General features: G+C 44.3%; 1 pseudogene; it reads left to right on the forward strand.

Moving 5' to 3' along the window:
* The window catches only part of LOC122922029, a 129,433-nt pseudogene that overhangs the window by 12,287 nt on the left and 96,746 nt on the right, over nt 1–20,400 (forward strand).

Genomic DNA, 20,400 nt, shown 5'->3' on the forward strand with positions numbered 1-20,400 from the left:
ACTGATCATGATCCTGATCAGTCTTACTAATGCCATCAGTTGGCATACATTTTTGGCATCGACTGAACTGCTTGCCGGATCTCTCTGCCGCAAGTGTGAAAGTAGCCTTAATCAGCATGATGAGCCCTACCAGACAGTCTGTCTAATTTAATAGGGTTGTTCATGGTGACAGAGCCTTTCAAAGGGAAAAAAGAAAAATCAAGCAACCCCCCGCAAATACATTTATTCCCTTGTTTATTAATGTAAAAAAATAAAAAGCCTATAGATAATTTTTATCACCTCATCCGTAACAACCCAAACAACATCCTATACGGTAAACTGCATAAAAATGCCAAAATTGCAGTGTTTTTGTTCATTCTACTTTTCTATTATCAAAAAGTCATACGTAGCCCAGAATGGCACCAATGAAAACTCATGCCCCCCAAAAACAAGCCTCATACATCTCAGTCAGTGGAAAAAAAAGGGACACGCTAAATACATTTTTTCAAGAAAAATAATTTTGCTGTATTAAAGTAGAAATACCGTAGTGGAATCACTTGTCGTCACCCCAAATCCTTTTTTACATTTAGGCAGTTCATTAGATGTACCCCAAAATGATACCATTAAAAACTATTACTCATCTTGCAAAAAGCCCTCACACCGGTATGTGGATGGGAGAGCATAAAAGTTATGGCTTTTGAAATGTGGAGATGAAAAAGTTAAATAAAGTCACCAAGGATTAACTACCAAATTAGACGGCGTCCTTAAAGGGAGTGTGTCATCAGAAAACGACCTGTCTCAGTCAAGTATTTATGTTAAATGTATTTTCCGAATTTCTGGTGATTTAGATTTTCTAGGCATGCTTGTAACCTGTGCAGGGGTCAGAAGGAAGAAGATAAAATGTAGCTATTAACGGTAGAGAAAATGGTGGATCCTGTGTTATCTATACAGAGGTGATACCTATCATTGTCATCCTGCCTGTGATGATAATGAGATGGCTACAGAAAATGTTTTGTTTTTATTACAATGTTATTGTTGTACCAATTTAACAGCTGTAACTCAACTATATTTTGATTTATGTTGCTACCGATTGCATGCATATATTTAAACTAAACAAAATTTACAAGAAAAGTTGCCTCTCCAATAGCATAAAGCAAGTGTGACATGAAACTAACCACATCTTCAGGCACAGAGTCACAGTATAGCGCTAAATAAATATACATGAGGTAGAGGTACAAATGATTGCAGAGGTATACCCTCTAAACCAGATGCCGGGAGCCCAATTTAGTATTGACAGAACCACTGACTGACTCCCTCTGAGGGCAGTGTATTATTATGACTGGTTCTCTCTTTTGAATAAGGGGAGCGTTCCCCTCGCTTCTCACCAGTGAGTGACATCTGCCATGTATCTACATGTATAGATCTCCTGTCAATGTGTCCTGCAGTTATTGTGCTGGTGAATTACAGGGGGTTGTGGATTTCTCATTAGTGGAAACCTGTAAAATGATCCAGGATAGGAATATTCCAAATAAACTGCCATCAGTCTCCTCCATGTTCTAGACATTTCATTCTTGTGTCCACTCCGTTTCCTAGATGATGAGACCCGGCAGTTCTACCAGCAGCTCCGTCAATATAAAGATCACTTCCTGAGGATGACATATGAATATTTCCAAGATGATCTGCACCACATTGTGGAGAACATGAGTCTTCTACCACTTCTGCATGAGCTACATTCCCGAAATCTCCCTGATACTGAGGTGAGAGGACATGAGTAGAGTTGAGCGGACACCTGGATGTTCGGGTTCGAGAAGTTCGGCCGAACTTCCCGAAAATGTTCGGGTTCGGGATCCGAACCCGATCCGAACTTCGTCCCGAACCCGAACCCCATTGAAGTCAATGGGGACCTGAACTTTTCGGCACTAAAAAGGCTGTAAAACAGCCCAGGAAAGGGCTAGAGGGCTGCAAAAGGCAGCAACATGTAGGTAAATCCCCTGCTAACAAATGTGGATAGGGAAATGAATTAAAATAAAAATTAAATAAATAAAAATTAACCAAAATCAATTGGACAGAGGTCCCATAGCAGAGAATCTGGCTTCACGTCACCCACCACTGGAACAGTCCATTCTCAGATATTTAGGCCCCGGCACCCAGGCAGAGGAGAGAGGTCCCGTAACAGAGAATCTGTCTTCATGTCAGCAGAGAATCAGTCTGCATGTCATAGCAGAGAATCAGGCTTCACGTCAGCCACCAATGCAACAGTCCATTGTCAGATATTTAGGCCCAGCACCCAGGCAGAGGAGAGAGGTCCCGTAACAGAGGATCTGGCTTCATGTCAGCAGAGAATCAGTCTGCATGTCATAGCAGAAAATCAGGCTTCACGTCAGCCACCACTGCAACAGTCCATTGTCAGATATTTAGGCCCACCACCCAGGCAGAGGAGAGAGGTCCCGTAACAGACAATCTGGCTTCATGTCAGCAAAGAATCAGTCTTCATGTCATAGCAGAGAATCAGTCTTCATGTCATAGCAGAGAATCAGGCTTCACGTCACCCACCACTGCAACAGTCCATTGTCATAAATTTAGGCCCAGCACCCAGGCAGAGGAGAGAGGTCCCGTAACAGACAATTTGGCTTCATGTCAGCAGAGAATTAGTCTGCATGTCATAGCAGAGAATCAGGCTTCACGTCACCCAACATTGGAACAGTCCATTGGCATATATTTAGGCCCCGGCACCCAGACAGAGGAGAGGTTCATTCAAATTTGGGTAGTCTCGCAATATAATGGTAAAATGAAAATAAAAATAGGATTGAATGAGGAAGTGCCCTGGAGTACAATAATATATGGTTAAGGGGAGGTAGTTAATGTCTAATCAAGACAAGGGACGGACAGGTCCTGTGGGATCCATGCCTGGTTCATTTTTATGAACGTCAGCTTGTCCACAATGGCTGTAGACAGGCGGCTGCGTTTGTCTGTAATGACACCCCCTGCCGTGCTGAATACACGTTCAGACAAAACGCTGGCTGCCGGGCAGGCCAGCACCTCCAAGGCATAAAAGGCTAGCTCTGGCCACGTGGACAATTTAGAGACCCAGTAGTTGAATGGGGCCGAACCATCAGTCAGTACGTGGAGGGGTGTGCACACGTACTGTTCCTCCATGTTAGTGAAATGTTGCCTCCTGCTAACACGTTGCGTATCAGGTGGTGGTGCAGTTAGCTGTGGCGTGTTGACAAAACTTTTCCACATCTCTGCCATTCTAACCCTGCCCTCAGAGGAGCTGGCCGTGACACAGCTGCCTTGGCGACCTCTTGCTCCTCCTCTGCCTTGGCCTTGGGCTTCCACTTGTTCCCCTGTGACATTTGGGAATGCTCTCAGTAGCGCGTCTACCAACGTGCGCTTGTACTCGCGCATCTTCCTATCATGCGCCAGTGCAGGAAGTAAGGTGGGCACATTGTCTTTGTAGCGTGGATCCAGCAGGGTGGCAACCCAGTAGTCCGCACAGGTTAAAATGTGGGCAACTCTGCTGTCGTTGAGCAGGCACTGCAGCATGTAGTCGCTCATGTGTGCCAGGCTGCCCAGGGGTAAGGACAAGCTGTCCTCTGTGGGAGGCGTATCGTCATCGTCCTGCCTTTCCCCCCAGCCACGCACCAGTGATGGACCCGAGCTGCGTTGGGTGCCACCCCGCTGTGACCATGCTTCATCCTCATCCTCCTCCACCTCCTCCTCATCCTCGTCGTCCTCCAGTAGTGGGCCCTGGCTGGCCACATTTGTACCTGGCCTCTGCTGTTGCCAAAATCCTCCCTCTGAGTCACTTCGAAGAGACTGGCCTGAAAGTGCTAAAAATGACCCCTCTTCCTCCTCCTCCTGGGCCACCTCCTCTTCCATCATCGCCCTAAGTGTTTTCTCAAGGAGACATAGAAGTGGTATTGTAAAGCTGATAACGGCGTCATCGCCACTGGCCATGTTGGTGGAGTACTCGAAACAGCGCAACAGGGCACACAGGTCTCGCATGGAGGCCCAGTCATTGGTGGTGAAGTGGTGCTGTTCTGTAGTGCGACTGACCCGTGCGTGCTGCAGCTGAAACTTCACTATGGCCTGCTGCTGCTCGCACAGTCTGTCCAGCATGTGCAAGGTGGAGTTCCACCTGGTGGGCACGTCGCATATGAGGCGGTGAGCGGGAAGGCCGAAGTTACGCTGTAGCGCAGACAGGCGAGCAGCAGCAGGATGTGAACGCCGGAAGCGCGAACAGACGGCCCGCACTTTATGCAGCAGCTCTGACATGTCGGGGTAGTTGTGAATGAACTTCTGCACCACCAAATTCAGCACATGCGCCAAGCAAGGGATGTGCGTCAAACTGGCTAGTCCCAGAGCTGCAACGAGATTTCGCCCATTATCACACACCACCAGGCCGGGCTTGAGGCTCACCGGCAGCAACCACTCGTCGGTCTGTTGTTCTATACCCCGCCACAACTCCTGTGCGGTGTGGGGCCTGTCCCCCAAACATATGAGTTTCAGAATGGCCTGCTGACGTTTACCCCGGGCTGTGCTGAAGTTGGTAGTGAAGGTGTGTGGCCGACTGGATGAGCAGGTGGAAGAAGAGGAGGAGGAAGCCGAGAAGGAGGAGGTGGCAACAGGAGGCAAAGAATGTTGCCCTGCGATCCTTGGCGGCGGAAGGACGTGCGCCAAACAGCTCTCCGCCTGGGGCCCAGCTGCCACTACATTTACCCAGTGTGCAGTTAGGGAGATATAGCGTCCCTGGCAGTGCTTACTGGTCCACGTATCTGTGGTTAGGTGGACCTTTCTACAGATGGCGTTGCGCAGTGCACACTTGATTTTATCGGATACTTGGTTGTGCAGGGAAGGCACGGCTCTCTTGGAGAAGTAGTGGCGGCTGGGAACAACATACTGTGGGACAGCAAGCGACATGAGCTGTTTGAAGCTGTCTGTGTCCACCAGCCTAAATGACAGCATTTCATAGGCCAGTAGTTTAGAAATGCTGGCATTCAGGGCCAGGGATCGAGGGTGGCTAGGTGGGAATTTACGCTTCCTCTCAAATGTTTGTGAGATGGAGAGCTGAATGCTGCTGTGTGACATGGTTGAGACGCTTGGTGACGGAGGTGGTGGTGGTGTTGGTGGTACATCCCCTGTTTGCTGGGCGGCAGGTGCCAACGTTCCTCCAGAGGCGGAGGAAGAGGCCGAGGCGGTAGCAGCAGAAGAGGCCGAGGCGGCAGCAGCAGAAGAGGTAGCAGGGGGAGCCTGAGTGACTTCCTTGGTTTTAAGGTGTTTACTCCACTGCAGTTCATGCTTTGCATGTAGGTGCCTGGTCATGCAGGTTGTGCTCAGGTTCAGAACGTTAATGCCTCGCTTCAGGCTCTGATGGCACAGCGTGCAAACCACTCGGGTCTTGTCGTCAGCACATTGTTTGAAGAAGTGCCATGCCAGGGAACTCCTTGAAGCTGCCTTTGGGGTGCTCGGTCCCAGATGGCGGCGGTCAGTAGCAGGCGGAGTCTCTTGGCGGCGGGTGTTCTGCTTTTGCCCACTGCTCCCTCTTTTGCTACGCTGTTGGCTCGGTCTCACCACTGCCTCTTCCTCCGAACTGTGAAAGTCAGTGGCACGATCTTCATTCCATGTGGGGTCTAGGACCTCATCGTCCCCTGCATCGTCTTCCACCCAGTCTTGATCCCTGACCTCCTGTTCAGTCTGCACACTGCAGAAAGACGCAGCAGTTGGCACCCGTGTTTCGTCATCATCAGAGACATGCTGAGGTGGTATTCCCATGTCCTCATCATCAGGAAACATAAGTGGCTGTGCGTCAGTGCAGTCTGTCTTCCACCGCTGGGGAAGGGCTAGGTGGATGCCCTTGGGAAACCCCGCCAGCAAAGTCTTCAAACAGCATAAGAGACTGCTGCATAACTTGAGGCTGAGACAGTTTCCCTGATATGCATGGGGGTGATGTGACAGACTGATGGGGTTGGTTTTCAGGCGCCATCTGTGCGCTTTCTGCAGAAGACTGGGTGGGAGATAATGTGAACGTGCTGGATCCACTGTCGGCCACCCAATTGACTAATGCCTGTACCTGCTCAGGCCTTACCATCCTTAGAACGGCATTGGGCCCCACCATATATCGCTGTAAATTCTGGCGGCTACTGGGACCTGAGGTAGTTGGTACACTAGGACGTGTGGATGTGGCAGAACGGCCACGTCCTCTCCCAGCACCAGAGGGTCCACTAACACCACCACGACCATGTCCGCGTCCCTTACTAGATGTTTTCCTCATTGTTATCGTTCACCACAACAACAAAAATATTATTTGGCCCAATGTATTGTATTCAAATTCAGCTGAATATAAATTTGAGGCCTAGTATTTAGGCGCTGGGTGACCGGTATGGATTTACTAACAGAATTAGACTTGGAAATGCACAGTAGCGTGTGTGTGAAGTTATTCTGAATGACCCTATGTGCACCTTGAATATTATATACCCTTTTAGGGATAGATTTCAAATAGCTCTGATATAGCAGAAACCACTAAATTATGAAATTGCTAAATTGGGAATTGTATTTCAACCCAGAACAAAAAATGTGCTTTGACGGACACTAAATAACTTTCCCAGCTACAACAGTACAGCGGTAACGAGAGATTTAGCGGGATATAAATTTGAGGCCTAGTATTTAGGCGCTGGGTGACCGGTATGGATTTACTGACAGAATTAGACTGGGATATGGCCAAAAAATAACCACACTATTGCTGGTTAAATGCACTTGGTGTGACAGCTTGACCAACCACTCTACTGAGGGTTAAATGCACTTGGTGACGGGCGCAGCTTGCCCCTGATGTAGTATATGGCCAAAAAATGAACAGACTATTGCTGGTTAAATGCACTTGGTGTGACAGCTTGACCAACCACACTACTGAGGGTTAAATGCACTTGGTGACGGGCGCAGCTTGCCCCTGATGTAGTATATGGCCAAAAAATTAACAGACTATTGCTGGTTAAATGCACTTGGTGTGACAGCTTCACCCTGATGTAGGCTTTAGCCAAAAAACAACCACACCATTGAGGGTTAAATGCACTTGGTCGCAGCTTGTGCTGGCGCACCACAAGACACAAAATGGCCGCCGATCACCCCAGAAAAAAGTGACTGACAAACGGTCTGGGCAGCCTAAAAACAGTGAGCAATTGAATTTCAGCAGCTCAATGATGCACAGCTGCAGATCGATCGATTAATCAAGTCCTTTGGAGGAGTTAATCTGCCTAATCTCGCCCTACTGTCGCAGCCGCAACCTCTCCCTACGCTAATCAGAGCAGAGTGACGGGCGGCGCTATGTGACTCCAGCTTAAATAGAGGCTGGGTCACATGGTGCTCTGGCCAATCACAGCCATGCCAATAGTAGGCATGGCTGTGACGGCTTCTTGGGGCAAGTAGTATGACGCTTGTTGATTGGCTGCTTTGCAGCCATTCAAAAAGCGCCAAGAAAGCGTCACAAAAGCGCCAAGAAAGCGTCGAACACCGAACCCGAACCCGGACTTTTACGAAAATGTTCGGGTCCGTGTCATGGACACCCCAAAATTCAGTACGAACCCGAACTATACAGTTCGAGTTCGCTCATCCCTAGACATGAGCCGCCAGTGTTGTGTATATAATTGCCCCAAGTGAAATCACGTGTAACAGGCACAGTTTACATCATTTTTATAGTGGTGGTTGATTTCCGCCACTGCTTTGCTCCCTCTGGCGGGCATGGCTATTGCTGTGGTCACCTGCCTTCTAGCTCCTGGATGCCAGAGCTCTGGGCTCACAAACATTTATCGTCTCCTACTCTGAGGACTCCAACGTCTGGAGTAGTTCTTCTCTTTAGTCCATCCACGCTGCAGCCTGAATTTCTATGGCCATGATTCTCCATAACTGAAGGGGCACATGCACCATGCACGCATATCATCTACTCTAACTTATGGCAGACCTCCCTAGGGTATTTAAGGAGCCTTCCCACAGGAGAGAGCCTCTGAACAATGGTTTGTAGTGACTAGATTCCTGCAAAGACGGGATTTACTCGGTCTATTTACCTGACTACTGCCTTTTTCCAGATTTGACCCTTCACTGCCTGACCTGACCTCCACCTGATATTCATACTGACCCTGAGCTGCCTGTCCTGACCTCGTACTGTTTAATAGACTACATTAACTCTGCCTGCCCTGACCATGGGCTTCCCCGACTACAGTCTTGTCTGATCGCTCAGTTCTCTGCCTCAGCATCTCTTGACCCCCCCCCCCCCCCCCTCAAAGTTTTTTTTTTTTTTTTTGCCTTCCTCTGGATCAACTTGCAGGAAAACAGGCCGAACTGGATGGACAAATGTCTTTTTTCAGCCTTATATACTATGTTGCTTCAGGAGTTAGCGCCCTGGTGGTTCCCCTGTATAGGGGTTAAAGAGTGAAAACCAGGGTGGCTACTTAGACAACAGGGGAGAACATGTGAGGTTCACGGTGGGCCGAAGGCTACAACAGTTCATCGGGTACTCACGGTTAGCAGATGCCTCCCTGGTCCAGCAGTGCAGTGAAGGAGAGAACAGCACTAGATTCTCCGGGGCACACTCTATTACAGGGGACAGCAGCCAGGTGGTGATCGAGGTGCCCATGAAGGTGATTGGCTTTTCTGGATGCTTGTGTGGCTGGGCCCCTGACTTAAGTAATGTTGTGACGCCAGCACCTTCATGGTGCAAAATGATAAGTGGTGGTAGTATGGAGATAGAAGAACGAGGCAGGGTTTGAATCCAACTCAGAACTTTACTGTAACCAGGATCTTGACAACAATTTTACATCAGTTAAACATTTTTTTTGTGAACATGTACGTGGACTGTGAAAAATCTCAGTAACAGGCTGTATACGTGGCTATCTCTCAGGCTACCATAGGAAGTTATGTACTCACAGGTGTTTAGTGCTGAATCTGGTCCTTGTTCTCCAGCTTGTTAATGGTGAGGCTGCCGGAAGCTAATAGATCCTTCACCTTGAATCCAAAGGTCCTTAAAGCTTGGTAAAATGGCTGTTGTCCTTTGTGCCTTTATCCACTCTTTCTCAATTGAACTGTCTTTCACTAAACACAGCAATCAGCTACACTCTCACTCCTTGAACTTCTACTCCTCCTCTCTTAAAACTAGGCCTGAACTGATATATATACAGTACAGACCAAAAGTTTGGACACACCTTCTCATTCAAAGAGTTTATTATTTTCATGACTGAAAATTGTAGATTCACACTGAAGGCATCAAAACTATGAACACATGTGGAATTATATACATAACAAAAAAGTGTGAAACAACTGAAAATGTCAAATTCTAGTAGCCAAATTTTGCTTTATTACTGCTGTGCACACTCTTGGCATTCTCTTGATGAGCTTCAAGAGGTAGTCACCTGAAATGGTTTTCACTTCACAGGTGTGCCCTGTCAGGTTTAATAAGTGGGATTTCTTGCCTTATAAATGGGGTTGGGACCATCAGTTGCGTTGTGGAGAAGTCAGGTGGATACACAGCTGATAGTCCTACTGAATAGACTGTTAGAATTTGTATTATGGCAAGAAAAAAGCAGCTACGTAAAGAAAAACGAGTGGCCATCATTACTTTAAGAAATGAAGGTCAGTCAGTCCGAAAAATTGGGAAAACTTTGAAAGTGTCCCCAAGTGCAGTCACAAAAACCATCAAGCGCTACAAAGAAACTGGCTCACATGCGGACCTCCCCAGGAAAGGAAGACCAAGAGTCACCTCTGCTGCGGAGGATAAGTTCATCTGAGTCCCCAGCCTCAGAAATCGCAGGTTAACAGCAGCTCAGATTAGAGACCAGGTCAATGCCACACAGAGTTCTAGCAGCAGACACCTCTCTAGAACAACTGTTAAGAGGAGACTGTGTGAATCAGGCCTTCATGGTAGAATATCTGCTAGGAAACCACTGCAAAGGACTGTCAACAAGCAGAAGAGACTTGTTTGGGCTAAAGAACACAAGGAATGGACATTAGACCAGTCGAAATCTGTGCTTTGGTCTGATGAGTCCAAATTTGAGATCTTTGGTTCCAACCACCGTGTCTTTGTGCGACGCAGAAAAGGTGAACGGATGGACTCTACATGCCTGGTTCCCACCGTGAAGCATGGAGGAGGAGGTGTGATGGTGTGGGGGTGCTTTTCTGGTGACACTGTTGGGGATTTATTCAAAATTTAAGGCATACTGAACCAGCATAGCTACCACAGCATCTTGCAGCGGCATGCTATTCCATCCGGTTTGCAATTAGTTGGGCCATCATTTATTTTTCAACAGGACAATGACCTTAAACACACCTCCAGGCTGTGTAAGGGCTATTTGACCATGAAGGAGAGTGATGGGGTGCTGCGCCAGATGACCTGGCCTCCACAGTCACCGGACCTGAACCCAATCGAGATAGTTTGGGTTGAGCTGGACCGCAGAGTGAAGGCAAAAGGGCCAACAAGTGCTAAGCGTCTCTGGGAACTCCTTCAAGACTGTTGGAAGACCATTTCAGGTGACTACCTCTTGAAGCTCATCAAGAGAATGCCAAGAGTGTGCAAAGCAGTAATCAAAGCAAAAGGTGGCTACTTTGAAGAACCTAGAATATGACATATTTTCAGTTGTTTTACACTTTTTTGTTATGTATATAATTCCACATGTGTTAATTCATAGTTTTGATGCCTTTAGTGTGAATCTACAATTTTCATAGTCATGAAAATAAAGAATACTCTTTGAATGAGAAGGTTTGTCCAAACTTTTGGTCTGTACTGTGTGTATGTATGTATGTATATGTGTGTGTTTATATATATATGTATGTATATGTGTGTATGTGTGTATATATATATATATATATATATATATATATATAGTGGGATGCGAAAGTTTGGGCAACCTTGTTAATCGTCATGATTTTCCTGTATAAATCGTTGGTTGTTACGATAAAAAATGTCAGTTAACTATATCATATAGGAGACACACACAGTGATATTTTAGAAGTGAAATGAAGTTTATTGGATTTACAGAAAGTGTGCTATAATTGTTTAAACAAAATTAGGCAGGTGCAGAAATTTGGTCACTGTTGTCATTTTATTGATTCCAAAACCTTTTAGAACTAATTATTGGAACTCAAATTGGCTTGGTAAGCTCAGTGACCCCTGACCTACATACACAGGTGAATCCAATTATGAAAAAAGAGCATTTGAGGGGGTCAATTGTAAGTTTCCCTCCTCTTTTAATTTTCTCTGAAGAGTAGCAACATGGGGGTCTCAAAACAACTCTCAAATGACCTGAAAACAAAGATTGTTCACCATCATGGTTTAGGGGAAGGATACAGAAAGCGGTCTCAGAGATTTCAGCCATCTGTTTCCACAGTTAGGAACATATTGAGGAAATGGAAGACCACAGACACAGTTCAAGTTAAGGTTTTGAAGTGGCAGACCAAGAAAAATCTCAGATAGACAGAAGCGACAAATGGTGAGAACAGTCAGAGTCAACCCACAGACCAGCACCAAAGACCTACAACATCATCTTTCTGCAGATGGAGTCACTGTGCATCGTTCAACCATTCGGCGTACTTTACACAAGGAGATGCTGTATGCGAGAGTGATGCAGAGGAAGCCTTTTCTCCGCTCACAGCACAAAAAGTGCCGCTTGAGGTGGGCTAAAGCACATTTGGACAAGCCAGCTTCATTTTGGAATAAGGTGCTGTGGACTGATGAAACTAAAATTTAGTTATTTGACCATAACAAGGGGTGTTATGCATGGAGGAAAAAGAACACAGCATTCCAAGAAAAACACCTGCTACCTACAGTAAAATAGGGTGGTGGTTCCATCATGCTGTGTGGCTGTGTGGCCAGTTCAGGGACTGGGAATCTTGTCAAAGTTGAGGGACGCATGGATTCCACTCAGTATCAGCAGATTCTGGAGACCAATGTCCAGGAATCAGTGACAAATCTGAAGCTGCGCCGGGGCTGGATCTTTCAACAAGCCAACGACCCTAAACACTGCTCAAAATCCACTAAGGCATTTATGCAGAGGAACAAGTCCAACGTTCTGGAATGGCCATCTCAGTCCCCAGACCTGAATATAATTGAAAATCTGTGGTGTGACTTAAAGACAGCTGTCCATGCTTGGAAGCCATCAAACCTGAATGAGCTAAAGAGGTTTTGTAAAGAGGAATGGTTCAAAATACCTTCAACCAGAATTCAGACTCTCATTGGAACCTACAGGAAGCGTTTAGAGGCTGTAATTTCTGCAAAAGGAGGATCTACTAAATATTGATTTCATTTCTTTTTTGCGGTGCCCAAATTTATGCACCTGCCTAATTTTTTTTAAACAATTATAGCACACTTTCTGTGCATCCAATAAACATCATTTCACTTCTCAAATATCACTGTGTGTGTCTCCTATATTATATATATTTAACTGACATTTTTTATCGTAGCAACCAACGATTTATACAGGAAAATCATGACGATTAACAAGGTTGCACAAACTTTCGCATCCCACTGTATGTGCTTTCCCCATCTAGTGGTGGAATGCACCCAACAGCCTGGCAACAGGGATTCTACACAAGAATGAAATACAGCATGATACAACATATGGCATAACAAGCTTTTGCAGTGCCCATGTACACTAGTGGGACGCTGCACCATTAGGAGTTACCCCAAGCCAAATCTCTTCAAGTGACACAGCAGATTCACTTCCCCTGTGCAACATTCATGTCACCATTCTGCTGTCTACAAGAGGCTGAATGACAATTGTGCTTCATATGTCAGAGTTATATGTTGGACAACTTCCAGTTTAATAATAGATAGCAGCTCATATATGATGGAGAACCCCCCAGAAGTGTATAATCCCCCACACAAGTACATTAGGGGTCATGACATACTGTAAAAAATTTGATTGTTACTTGTGGATTCAGGAAGGATTTTCTCCACAACTATTCCATAGATTTCTCTTTCTCTAGATAACACATTATAGAGAAGACAGACATGTAATATCTGCAGTGTGTTAACCCTTTGTGTTATGTATCTGTATAACGCACCTTATGTCTGATCTAGAAATACCACAGTCTAGAAAATGATAGAAGAAGATTGGCCTGGACTTTACTACAGGATATATTTCTCAGAGGAAGAGAAGCTGTGATACGATTGTGGGTCAGTCTGTATGCATTACGGAGACGTCATGGTTCTCTTGTCCTGGACGGTGTACTGGGGGAACTCCGTCATACAGGTAACATTGTGTATGAGACGTGTCACCCATAAAATAGAGGTCTTCAGAACTAACATTGTCCACAGTAATAAAGATCTCCCTTTGGATTCATTAGGGATCTGAACCAATTTTAGAGTCTAGTCTGGGGTTTGAAGTATAGGTCTTGCCTGTGGCCTGAATTGATTTGGGTCTGGCTTAGGATTTGACGCCAAAACGAGCCACAGGTGATATTTAAAGGGAACCTGTCACCAGTTTTATGGTGTCCTAACTAAGGGCAACATACATAAGTGACTGATTCTCTTAGCAAAGTGCTGGGTTACTTTTTTTTTAAATGACCTAGTCAATCTGCCAACATCTTGTATTGAAAAGCTCCAGCTCATAATGATGAATCCTGAATATTCATGAGCTCCTGACTCTCCCCGCCTACCTGCTGCAGATTGACAGTTATTTTCCATATGAATCCGCAGCAGGTGGGCAGGGGAGTGGCTATAGCTCTGAATTAAATATACGCTGGATTCACTGACATCACGCTGGACTCAAATCAGCTTATTAGCATGCGGCATCTTTGTGTGTATATTATGAGGTAACCATCTGTCACACCAGTAAGTGAATACATCTAAGGTACTTTTTAGTAGTTAATGATTGTGGAACAAGATGTGCTATAACTGCAGACTGTCAGCTTTAATTTGAGGGTATTTACATCCAAATCAGGTGAACGGTGTAGGAATTACAACAGTTTGCATATGTGCCTCCCACTTGTTAAGGGATCAAAAGTAATGGGACAATTGGCCTCTCAACTGTTCCATGGTCAGGTGTGTGTTATTCCCTCATTATCCCAATTACAATGAGCAGATAAAAGGTCCAGAGTTCATTTCAAGGGTGCTATTTGCATTTGGAATCTGTTGCTGTCAACTCTCAAGATGAGACCCAAAGAGCTGTCACTATCAGTGAAGCAAGCCATCATTAGGCTGAATAAACAAAACAAACCATCAGAGAGATAGCAAAAACATTAGACGTGGCCAAAACAACTGTTTGAAACATTCTTAAAAAGAAGGAACGCACCAGTGAGCTCAGCAACACCAAAAGACCCGGAAGACCATGGAAAACAACTGTGGTGGATGACGAAAGAATTCTTTCCCTGGTGAAGAAAAAAAACACAGTTTACAACAGTTGGCCAGATCAAGAACACTCTCCAGGAGGTCGGTGTATGTGTGTCAAAGTCAACAATCAAGAGAAGACTTCACTAGAGTGAATACAGTGGGTTCACCACAAGATGTAAACCATTGGTGAGCCTCAAAAACAGGAAGGTCAGATTAGAGTTTGCCAAACGACAGCTAAAAAAGCCTTCACAGTTCTGGAACAACATCCTATGGACAGATGAGACCAAGATCAACTTGTACCAGAGTGATGGTAAGAGAAGAGTATGGCGAAGGAAAGGAACTGCTCATGATCCTAAGCATACCACCTCATGAGGGAAGCATGGTGGTGGTAGTGTCATGGCGTGGGCATGTTTGGCTGCCAATGGAACTGGTTGTATTTATTGATGATGTGACTGGTAGTGATGAGCGAGAGGTGCCATATTCGATTTCGCGATATATCGCGAATATTCGAGTGAATATTCGTGTTATATTTGTCGAAATCGAATATTCGTAATTATTTCAATTTTCGCGAATAATATGCGATTATTTTAATCGCATGTTGCGATTTTTCTAGTATATTAGTATAAGGCAATGGTATTTTACGAAATTTCATACTATTGCTCTAACTTCGTCTTTTAGAATATTACGAATATTCTAAAAGACGAAGTTAGAGCAATATTACGAAATTTCGTAAAATACACATATATATTGTAATTTAGCTAATATAGTGCTATAATAATTTTTTTTTTCTTTCATTTTTTTTCCCTCTTCTGAACTTAAGCTTTGTAAAATATGTACACTGTTAAAAAAAGTTAATATAGCAGTATATTAGCTAAATTACAATATATATGTGTATTTTACGAAATTTCGTAATATTGCTCTAACTTCGTCTTTTAGAATATTCGTATTATTCTAAAAGACGAAGTTAGAGCAATAGTACGAAATTTCGTAAAATGCACATATATGGAATATAGCAGTGCGAAGCTGAAATTGCGATGCGATTAATATAACACGAAATAATCGCATGGTGATTTCTACTTAGTACTGCTATAGTCCATATTCGGCGAATATGGAATATAGCAGTACTATTCTTCGAGTTATATTCATCGCATGGTGATTTCAACTGATGGACTATAGCAGTAATAAGTAGAAATCACCATGCAATTATTTTGTGTTATATTAATCGCATCGCAATTTCAGCTTCGCACTGCTATATTCCATATATGTGTATTTTACGAAATTTCGTTCTATTGCTCTAACTTCATCTTTTAGAATATTACGAATATTCTAAAAGACGAAGTTAGAGCAATATTACGAAATTTCGTAAAATACACATATATATTGTAATTTAGCTAATATACTGCTATATTAATTTTTTTAACAGTGTACATATTTTACAAAGCTTAAGTTCAGAAGAGGGAAAAAAAATGAAAGAAAAAAAAAATGATTATAGCACTATATTAGCTAAATTACAATATATATGTGTATTTTACGAAATTTAGTAATATTGCTCTAACTTCGTCTTTTAGAATATTCGTAATATTCTAAAAGATGAAGTTAGAGCAATAGAACGAAATTTCGTAAAATACACATGTATGGAATATAGCAGTGCGAAGCTGAAATTGCGATGCGATTAATATAACACGAAAAAAATCGCATGGTGATTTCAACGTAATTCTCTAATCCGACAGTACATTCTAGTATATGGAGCGTCCCCATGGTGATGGGGACGCTCCATGAGCACGGCAACGGGCCCTGAATGGAGCATTAAAAAAAAAAAAAAAAAAACGAATATTCGATTTCGCGAATATATAGCACTATATTCTAAATATTCGCGAAATCTCGAAATCGTGATATTCGAGAAAAATATTCGCAATTCGAATATTCGCGCTCAACACTAGTGACTGGTGACAAAAGCAGCAGGATGAATTCTGAAGTTTCGGGCAATATTATCTGCTCATATTCAGCCAAATGCTTCATTGGCCGGCACTTCACAGTGCAGATGGACCCAAAGCATACTGTAAAAGCAACCAAAGAGTTTTTTAAGGGAAAGAAGTGGATTGTTATGCAATGGCCAAGTCAATCATCGGACCTGAATCCGATTTGAGCATGCATTACACTTGTTGAAGACAAAACTGAAGGGAAAATGCCCCAAGAACAAGCAGGAACTGAAGACAGTTGCAGTAGAGGCCTGGCAGAGCATCACCAGGGATGAAACCCAGCGTCTGGTGATGTCTATGCGTTCCAGACTTCAGGCTGTAATTGACTGCAAAGGATTTGCACCAAAGTATTAAAAAGTGAAAGTTTAATTTATGATTATTATTCTGTCCCATTACTTTTGGTCCCTTAACAAGTGGGAGGCACATATGCAAACTGTTGTAATTCCTGCACCGTTCACCTGATTTGGATATAAATACCCTCAGATTAAAGCTGACAGTCTGCAGTTAAAGCACATCTTGTTTGTTTCATTTCAAATCCATTGTGGTGGTGTATAGAGCCCAAAATGTTAGATTTGTGTTGATGTCCCAATATTTATTGACCTGACTGTACGTATGCCGTAAATTACAAATTAGTGTGGTTGCATCAATGTGAACATGACAAACATAAATAAATGATAGCAGCAATTGCTGATGAGGCTTCAGGGCCCCTCATGCAATGACTGCCGCATACATTGATTATCAAAATGTCCTCATAGTGACCACCACAATGCCCTTATATACTTTATCACATACAAAAAATCCCTTCTCCATTTCAAGTCTGCACTCACTGCTGCAAAACAGACTTACTTCACATCATATCTTCTCTGTCTTACAACCCTAATCAACTTTTTAACACTTGCCTCCACCCTCACCCCTCATCTCAGCTGAGGACTATGCCACAGACTTTAGAGAAAAGATTGACATCAGAGAAAGCTTCAGCCTACAGTCCCCACAGTCCCTCTACACAACTCCCCCCCCCCCTAACCTGCTTCTCCACCATTACAGAGGAAAGCCTTTCCACCCTACTGTCCATATCACATCTCACAGCAGCATGCAGGCAGCACGCACCGGGTCACATCACCAGGGTCGGCGCATACGATGTCTGAATAGTTTAGCCGACACTGCGCACACCAGCCAGCCTCATAATCTCATTTGTGTGGAACGTCACACATGGAAGTGTCAAACTCTTTTGAGCAGCCGAGGGGCGGAGTGGCAGCGAGGTGAGAGATCTCGCACACCCAAGGGGCCGAGCCCCACTCATTATAGTAAGTCCAGTCAGTGTAGCGCAGCAGGGCTCTCAGGCAGTGACTAAGTCGCTCAGTAAATCCCTGACACTGCGCACACCACACGGCCTCAACCACCACCCACCGCCACACACACTTGTATCCCCAGAAGTGTCAGTCGGGACTGAGCAGCTCAGCAGCCAGGATCTTTGTCAGCCAGTGCAGCCAGTGGTATGTGTATTAGCCCTGGCTGCAATCGTTTAAAAGAATAGCTGGGCTCCACTGGCCCACCGGGAAGTTTCCGGTACAATACATTGTCAATCACCCCTGCCGTCGACCACTCCCTTCTCTGACAAACTCTTTCATCACTTGGCATCACAGAACTGGCTCTCTCCTGGATCACATCATACCTCATATATTGGACATTTAGTGTCTCCCACTTGCACACCACCTCCTCATCTCGTCCCCACTCTGTTGGTGTCCCTCAAGTCTCTGTCTTAGGACCCGTCCTCTTCTCAGTTTACACCTTCGGTCAGGGACAGCTCATGGAGTCCCATGGATTTCAATATCACTTTTATGCTGCACACTTTTACCTCTTTTTTCCAGACATTGTAGTGTCCCGCTCCAGGGTCTGTACCATCCGATGTCATTTTGCACTATTGTATTTTTCTATGTCAATGCTGCTAAATTCCTATTTCAGGCTGGTGGATGCATTGCACACATCCAACACTAGAGGTGCCATTTATGTAGGTCAGCCACAGGAAGTTAGAGGGAGATTAGGAGTTAGGAGGAGAGGAGACAGACTTGGCTCTGTCCTCCTGGGCCTTGGCCAGGGAGTGAAGCTACTTCAACCTTTGTAGTCCAAGATTAGGACTTATTGATCCTTTACTGTAATACCCCTTCTAGGGAAATAATTGCTGTATCTTGTGCAACCTTTTCAAAGAATGGAGCAGAGAGTTTGCCTGCTATGAGGGAGACCGCCCTTGGGTTGCTGAATTGCTGAAGCACTGAATATTTACTTAGAGTAATGTTGAGCATGAAAATTAGAATAGCGGATTTTTATCGCGAATATAGACACTTCGAGAATTTGTGAATATTTAGAATATAGTGCTATATATTTGTTATATCGAATATTCAGCATTTTTTTTTTTACCATCTGAACACATGATTCCTCTCTGCTTCTAGCTTGTGGGCCAGTGAGAAGGAAGCAATGTCAAGTTCCCAACAGTACTTGGTGCACCAATCAGTAATCGGTAGTCAGACCTGCTACCACGCCACTTTGTAGTTAGTATTTAAAATGTGAAGTTGCACCTTGTGCGAAAAAATATTCTAATTACTGCCAATTAGCGCAATCGCAAATATATTGGAGCACTTGACTCTATCTGCATATAAAGCTATTCTAATGTTCTGCCTTGCCAACCATTTTCTCCACTTTCAGGAAACTTATACCAACTTGAAAAATGCAGCCAAAGTGACCCACGCCTGTATTTCGCGTTACAAATTCGCATTACGTGATTTTTACATTGCCGATTTATTGCATTCAATAAAATCTTGAATTATCGAAATTCGCGAATATATAACGAATATTCTTAAAAATATTTGTGAAATATCGCAAATTCAGATATAGCGCCTGCCGCTCATCACTTTTACAGAGGATCCAAACTATTATTGAAAGGCTGAGTAACCAGAGTCAGATCAGGAACCAAGTACAAGTAAGATCATCACTTCTACACACTTGAGCTGGAAACCTACATACACCACCTCACTGAGCCTGTTATTGGGATTTAAAGCTTTACCATCTGTATTTATGATAAAGTGCTGCTATTGGATGATACTTATTGCAAGACTACAATTTACAAGTAAAGTTCCTGTTTGGTTTAACTACTACCTCTCTCATTATTCTACTCTATCTACTAATTGCTTCTCATGGTGCTGGCATCAAAAACAACACAGGGGCCCAGCCACCAAAGCACCTTAAACACCCATTACCATCAAGTGCACGTCAACCACCATCTGGCTGGTGTTTCCTGCAATAGAGAGTGCCCTGGAGGATTTAGCGCTGTCTTCCCTATCACTAGAGTTGAGCTAACCGAACTGTAAACTTCAGGTTCGTACCGAACTTTAGGTTTTTCGGGACCTGAACCCGAACATTTATGTAAAAGTTCGGGTTTGAAAGGCTGCAAGGCAGCCAATCAATAAGCGTCATACTACTTGCCCCAAAAGGCCATCACAACCATGCCTACTATTGGCATGGCTGTGATTGGCCAACTGCAGCATGTGACCCAGCCTCTATTTAAGCTGGAGTTACGTAGCGCCGCCCATCACTCTGCTCGGATTAGTGTAGGGAGAGGCTGCAGCTGCTGTGAGGGAGAGATCAGGGAAGAATCTTATGAAGAACTGCTTCTTTACTCAGCGATCTACAGCAAGTGTGTTTTGTGGGTTCAGTGCACAATTGTTTTAAGCCTGCCCTGAACCAACTACTACTGAAAACAACCTTTTTTTCCTTCAGTTAGTCAATATCAATACATAATCGGCAGCCATTTTATGCAACGATAGTGCACCAGCACAGGATGACTGCAAGTCCAGAAATACTGCTTTGAGACACAAAAACCTCTCAAATGTATGTATACTAATGCCAGAAGCCTGACTAATAAAACTGGGGAGCTGGAATAAGTGATGTGTGAGGAGAACTATGACATAGTGGGAATAACTGAGACATGGCTGGATGATGGCTATGACTGGGCAGTTAATGTACAAGGTTACAGTCTGTTTAGAAAGGATTGTCAAAACCGGAGAGGGGGAGGGGTTTGCCTTTATGTAAAGTCTTGTCTAAAGCCCACACTCCGAGAAGATATAAGTGAGGGCCATG

The sequence above is a fragment of the Bufo gargarizans genome, chromosome 11 (assembly GCF_014858855.1).
Source record: "Bufo gargarizans isolate SCDJY-AF-19 chromosome 11, ASM1485885v1, whole genome shotgun sequence".
In the NCBI taxonomy this organism is placed as follows: Eukaryota; Metazoa; Chordata; class Amphibia; order Anura; family Bufonidae; genus Bufo; species Bufo gargarizans.